The sequence below is a fragment of the Crocodylus siamensis genome, chromosome 5, assembly GCF_052110815.1.
Source record: "Crocodylus siamensis isolate JL-2025a chromosome 5, ASM5211081v1, whole genome shotgun sequence".
NCBI lineage: Eukaryota > Metazoa > Chordata > Crocodylia > Crocodylidae > Crocodylus > Crocodylus siamensis.
The window spans coordinates 33,228,325-33,234,324 of record NC_143399.1 but is presented as its reverse complement, the minus strand read 5'-3'; the positions used below and the strand labels follow the sequence as shown (position 1 = coordinate 33,234,324).

The 6,000-nt window shown below is 41.5% G+C and overlaps 1 protein-coding gene across 1 annotated transcript in view; it reads left to right on the top strand.

Moving 5' to 3' along the window:
- The first annotated feature begins 5,822 nt into the window (after window positions 1-5,822).
- BCAR3 (BCAR3 adaptor protein, NSP family member) overlaps window positions 5,823-6,000 on the top strand; it is a 147,490-nt gene continuing 147,312 nt past the window's right edge. The window contains exon 1 of the mRNA XM_090049586.1: window positions 5,823-5,852. The gene's annotated coding sequence lies outside the window, so the exon portion shown is untranslated. The remainder of the gene's footprint in view (window positions 5,853-6,000) is intronic.

Here is a 6,000-nt window from a genome sequence, read left to right as displayed (position 1 = left end):
TGCATTGGGTGGGTGCAGCCTGGCTCGGCAGGGTGGCACGCACTATCTGGAAGCTCAGGGGTGCTGCGACTGTCACCCAGGGCTCAGCACCACAGACCAACTGGCCTGGAGCTCTGAGACAGCCGACAGTGTCCTGCCGAGCCAGGCTGCACCTGCATGAGGCGGAAGCAGGGGTGCCAGGCAGCTGGGGCTGAGCCCTGCTGCCCCCCCATGCAGGGGGCTGTGCCAGGAAGCCCTGAGCAGCCCTGACCACTGCTGCTACTGCCAGTGAATGTGGGGGGTTGAGGCCCAGTGGGAGAGTGAGTGGGGAGTGGGGGAACAAACAGGAAGTTGGGGGGATGAACAGGGACTGGGGCTGGGTGGCCTGTGACGGCCAGAACCAGAGGGATTAATAAGGAATAAATATGTGCTTCTTAGAGGTATTTAGTATTTTGCCTAAACAAGTAATATTAGTTAATATAAAGCTTGTAAGTATCCAACTGCCTGGTGCTCCCAACACATTCCAGAAACGCACACCCCAAGAAAGCATATTCAAAAAAAAACCTAAGAGGGATTGGGGCTTAGGCAGAGCAATGTTAATTTCAAACCTAAAGGTGCTGCATTGTAATTTGCTTATTGGATAAACCCGAGTCTAGGTAGTAAACTTTTATGATCATTTTTAGCACCTTTCAATCCCATAGGGTAACAGCTATAAAGCAAGATTGTGAGTGGCTCTAAAGCCAACAGATTAGCATAAGACTAGGTATAAAAAGCACATGCATCAGGTTACCAGCAGGAAGGAGGGACAGAACAGTCATTTCTGTTCCATGCCCAGACTCCGGACTCCTGGTGTGAGTGAGGATCAGATTCTGATCGAGGGACCTTCCCTGGTAATCCCTCTGACAGCGTCAATCAGGGGCGCCTAACTTCACTAGAATCACTTGACATGCACCTGGCATTGAGGGACTATCGATAAGTTGCCAACCCAAGTCTGTCTATCTGTTGTTTTGAACAGCCCAGTGGCTAATACCCTCACAGTGCCCAGTGGACCTGTGACAGAATTGATCTATCTGTTGTTATTATCTGTTGTTATTATCTACTATTAGGTCTTTAATACTGCATTATCTGCTTATCGCATTTATCTTTCTGTTAACTGTTGTGTGTGTGTAAGCTATAATAAATTTGCCTTTACTTCACTCCCAACCTTGCCTCCTCGATCTGAAACTGAACCTAACAGCCCAGTTGGCCTGCGATAGAATTGATACACTCACAGTGCCCAGCTGGCCTGTGACAGTGCCCCCCCATTATCCCCTTCACCCCTCCTCCAGGCCCCCAACCCCCTACTTACCTGCCACGAAGCTGGGTCCAGGTCCCTGCAGCCTAAACTGCCCCACACAGATCGGTAGTGTGCTTCAACACCAGGGCGAGAGCCAGCCATAGAGACGCTCTGACTGGCTACTGGAGCATCTCTGTGGAGAACCGAGACGCTGGTTGCCTCAGGGGCCCTGCCCCGCTTTTCCCTCCCCGGGGTATATTTTGCAGCAGTTTTTTTGTTCCCGCACATGCCTCTTGCAGCATTTCAAAGGGGGTTGAGACGCTGCAAGAGGCATGTGTGCACCCGTCTGGACATGCCCTTTAAGTTTTTTCTACAACCACAGCAGAAAGAAACTTGGTTTAAGTTTTTAAATGAAAGTTGAGATTCTGTACAAGACAGCAGCTTCAGGCTGATGCCAGTATGTCAAAGCATGTTGTGCTACCTGAATCAAAGTGCTAGGTGACTTTTATTACAATTACAGGTCAAGAAACTCCCCCATATTGCAGACAATGGCCTTTGCTTACACAAATGTAACTAAGGACAGAATCTGAATAAAATTAGGTGTCACAGATCACAAAATAGGGCTGTGCAGGTGAAACTTAAGGTAGAATTTGAACTAAGGAATCCTCTTTAGGCACTAGCTGATAAAGCAAAAGGGGCTATATAACCATCCATGCAGCTAGATGTATGATGCACCGCAACAAAATATAAAGCTTAATATTCAGAAACCCAGCCTGAGGTTTCAAAGCTGGCAGTGGGAAAGATGCTTTTTACTTGTAAATTCTAGACATTGCCTATGGAAGTCACAGGGGTATAGTAAAAATGAACTCTTTCAGTGCCAGTTTTACAGTCACTTTTCAGAGTAGAAAAGCATTTTAAGGATTCTGCATTTTTGTAATCCACCAGGGAACTATATTCTCTTCCATAACAGTCATCAATGGAGAGTACTGAAGTGGTAAATAATCTTTACACCTGATCCCTGCCTATCCTTGTGCCATGTTCTGCTTCCTGAACTCTAGCAGATATAGTCTGTTACTGAAGTTACCACACAGCTCATCACTCTGCAGAAGTTGAGGAAACTCAGAACAGTACATCAAAGGCTCTTCTGTCCAGATAGTTCATAAACAAAGGTCTCTTTCTATGTGATGAATGTGCTGTGTTTGCTCTGATGCTCTAAATCAGCACTGAATATTCCTAAATTCTAGCATTACAATGAAATAATGTCCTACATTGTTCCTTTAAGATCTTCAGTTTTGTTTCCAAAATGTTGGCAGACACTAAGTGTTGATTAAACAACCCAAAAATGTTGTTTCTTGAGGACAGAATATACTGTGGCATGTCTTTCATAAAAGAACATGGGCTCTGGGATAATGTGGCAGCATCGGCTGTTTTTTATCTGTTAACTGTTTATATTTATCAAAAATATACCAACCATTACTGGAGCACAGAAACAGACAAAAAATATCTGGACTGTCCAGAGAGTGTGATACACAAAAGTTTTATGAATCATTGACAACATTTGACCTCTTTCTTTGTGTCATAGTTCACCCAGTGAAACACAACTGAAATCATAGCACAACTATAAACAAGTGAACACACACATACTTGCCAGGTTGCAATGGCAAAATTGTAAAAACCCACTTGAAAGATTTTATACTGAAAACAAAAAACTTGGTGAAAACCAGCCTACAGCTACAGTTCAGCAAGGGGATCCACATGGGTGGATTTTACACAAATGTAGGCTTGTTAGCTTCATTTTAACTCCATGTAGATGTGTGTCCAGAAGTCCCTTAGCAGGACTGTTACCACAGGGGTTGCTATTAAATGAACCTAGTTGACAGTAAAAAGTGCAACAAATTCTGCTGTGTGGATTATAAAATTGTAAGGGACTGATTTTAGCATTTACTTTAACCTCTAATAGAGGAATGTCAAACACGTGGCCCATGGGCCAGATCTGGCCTGCAAAGCTGTATCATCTGGCCCCCAGTGCTGCCCCTGGGTGTCAGAGGCAGCATACGATGTCTGTGGCTGTAGATCTGGAGTGTGGGGCTGGTCTGTGGATCTGGTGTGGCCCAGACTGGCCCCAGGCCACTCATCCAGTCTGTAGAGCCAGATGAGTTTGACACGCCTGTTGTAATATAAATCTGTGATCATTTTCAAGAGGAAATGACCATTTGATGACCTTCATTGACAGCTCACTATGTACCTAAAAATTGCCAATAGTCTAGTGATGTAACAAGGTACTAATTAAGTTAAAAAAAACTTGAAAAGTCACCCAAGGTGGTTAAGCATTATTATACCACTGCTTTAAAAGATATAAAAACATTACAGCTCAAAAGACTGTTCACTTTATTTAGAAAAGAGGGTACATACAGTGCAAAAGCCCTTAAGGGTGTTTGTGCTCAGCCACTATCTTTGCAATGTCTTGTTACCTGCATACTTTGCACGCTACATTTATGTAGTGGGGGCTGATAGGCATTCTGAATTATGTGGGAAGTTTTTTTTCTCTTGTTTCAGCAAAGTAACTGCTTGTGTTATAACCTCTTTGGTAGGCAACCAGTCAGAATGTAACAAGCAAACAACAAGTTGAACGAGAGTCAATATGATGAAATAAGCAAGAGAAGTAGTATCCAGAGCTTGAAGCAAAGTGGACTATTGTTATCACTACAAGAAGATTGCATATGCAGTGGTTAGAAAGAGGAACTGAAGTGGGGAGATATGGAAAAGAAAAGATGGAATAAGGGGAGAGACCTAGAAGAGACTGGGATATGAAGAGAGTCAAGTTGAGGATTCTGACAGAAGCTTTAGCAAGTAAGAGCTATAATAAATTACAAAAATCTTGGATTCTCAACATAGCAGTTGCAACAGTTGTTATAAATGAGTTTCAAATGGCCACTAGCCCCAGCATTTCATTATGGGTAAATGGGAAAGAATTCCTGAAAGACTGGATATGGAAAAAAGTTTAAGAACCTCTGTGCCAAATATTTGCAAAACCATGTAAATGCATTTTCCCTGTCTTTTTAGACTGTACCCGGGGGGGAGGGGGCGGCAGGAATGGTCTCTTACTATGTGCTTGTACATTGGTGACCTGATCCTGAAAGAGACTTTCCAGCACTACTGCAATAATAATAATAATAATAAGGACAATAGTATTACTATAGTAATAATACTGAACTGGAATAGCTAAAATTATTTTTCCCCAATACTCCATAGTTAAAACACATATTTAAGTGTTCCACCCTATGGAATCTGAAGAAGTCATTGGCATAAGGTCCATACCAAATACACACACGCAAGCCCACTTGTATAATCGGAATGATATATTTTCACAATATACAATAGTAGGGCCTATCGGCTTATTTCTCATATTTATCAGTTAGGATTTTTTAAAAATAAATATGCAAAATAAAATTAATAAAATTTCATTGGTAGTGCTGGAATAATGTTATAACAGTGGTGGTCCTAGAAATATGTGAGAAGCAAGGATTTTTTGAGGTGATAGTTTTTATTGGACCAGCGGCATAGGTGGGAGAGATTTTAGATAACCTTTGTACACAAAGGACCCTTCCTCACGTCAAAGTACCTTCCTTTGCCCAGACCTGAGGAAGGATACTTTGGGCTCAAAAGCTTGTCTGAAATCTCTCCCAGCTATGCAATTGGTCCAATAAATGATATCATCCATAACATTTAAGGACATTTAAGATTAAGTAACATTTAATACTAAGTACTATAGAAGAATATCCTGTAGAAAACAACTTTGTATTGGCTGGGAATGGATGACATGATGTAATATATCTTTTCTTTCTCTAACATGTGGTGTGAGGTTTACACATCATGGCTCCACCCTGCTGTACTGCAGTATCTCCATACTGTATCTCAGGAATACTGTATCTCAATAGTGTCCCTCCAGTGTGTGTTCAGTGTTAAGTTCCTATTGAGTTACTACAGCTCAGCCTGCTAGGACAAATGTGAGAATGAATAATGGCTTTAAATATTAAGACCTTTGACAGTACTGCTTTAAGTTACACTGTTTTGTTTTGGGTTTTTTTTAAAAGGGCATGTTTCCCACCTGGTATAAATTGGCATAGCTCCCTTGAAGATATGGATCAGGTGCAGCAGGATAGCAAGCTGTGGTTTTCTAGTTTTATAAACATCTTTTAAATTTTTAATTCTAAAACTTTTTTATCCCAGTTTCTAAATGAATGTATTTCCCCATTTCCAGAAATATCCTGCAGCTATCACAGCTAAGTAATATGGAGTAGTGTATTTCATTTATTACAGTTTATTGGCATTGTAGCTGTGACATTTTTCATCTAGCGGGAATGGAATCCAAAAAAGCTGTGAAACAGCTCCCGGCATTCCTGTAAAACAGGGCACAGAGCTTTCTCCTTCATTAAAAAACAAAAAAGCTGGACTATCCCCACTGTGATTCATCGCTTCAGTCTCCTAGGCAGGTCTGATCACTGATTGGCTGCAAGGACTTTTAAGGTGTGTCTTCTGACAACAGGCTGTTGCAGTTTTAAGAATATGTTAATGCTTATGATAGCCACCTTGAAGGGTAAGAACTGTTATAATGTATTAATTAATCAGTACAGTTTTATGGTTGGTAATTATTTTAATGGAAAAATAAATGCATGTTTACATGTACTAGAGAGAAATTTTTCCTGAGCTGCTTTGTATCTTGTATGCAGGTTTTGCGGATCTGA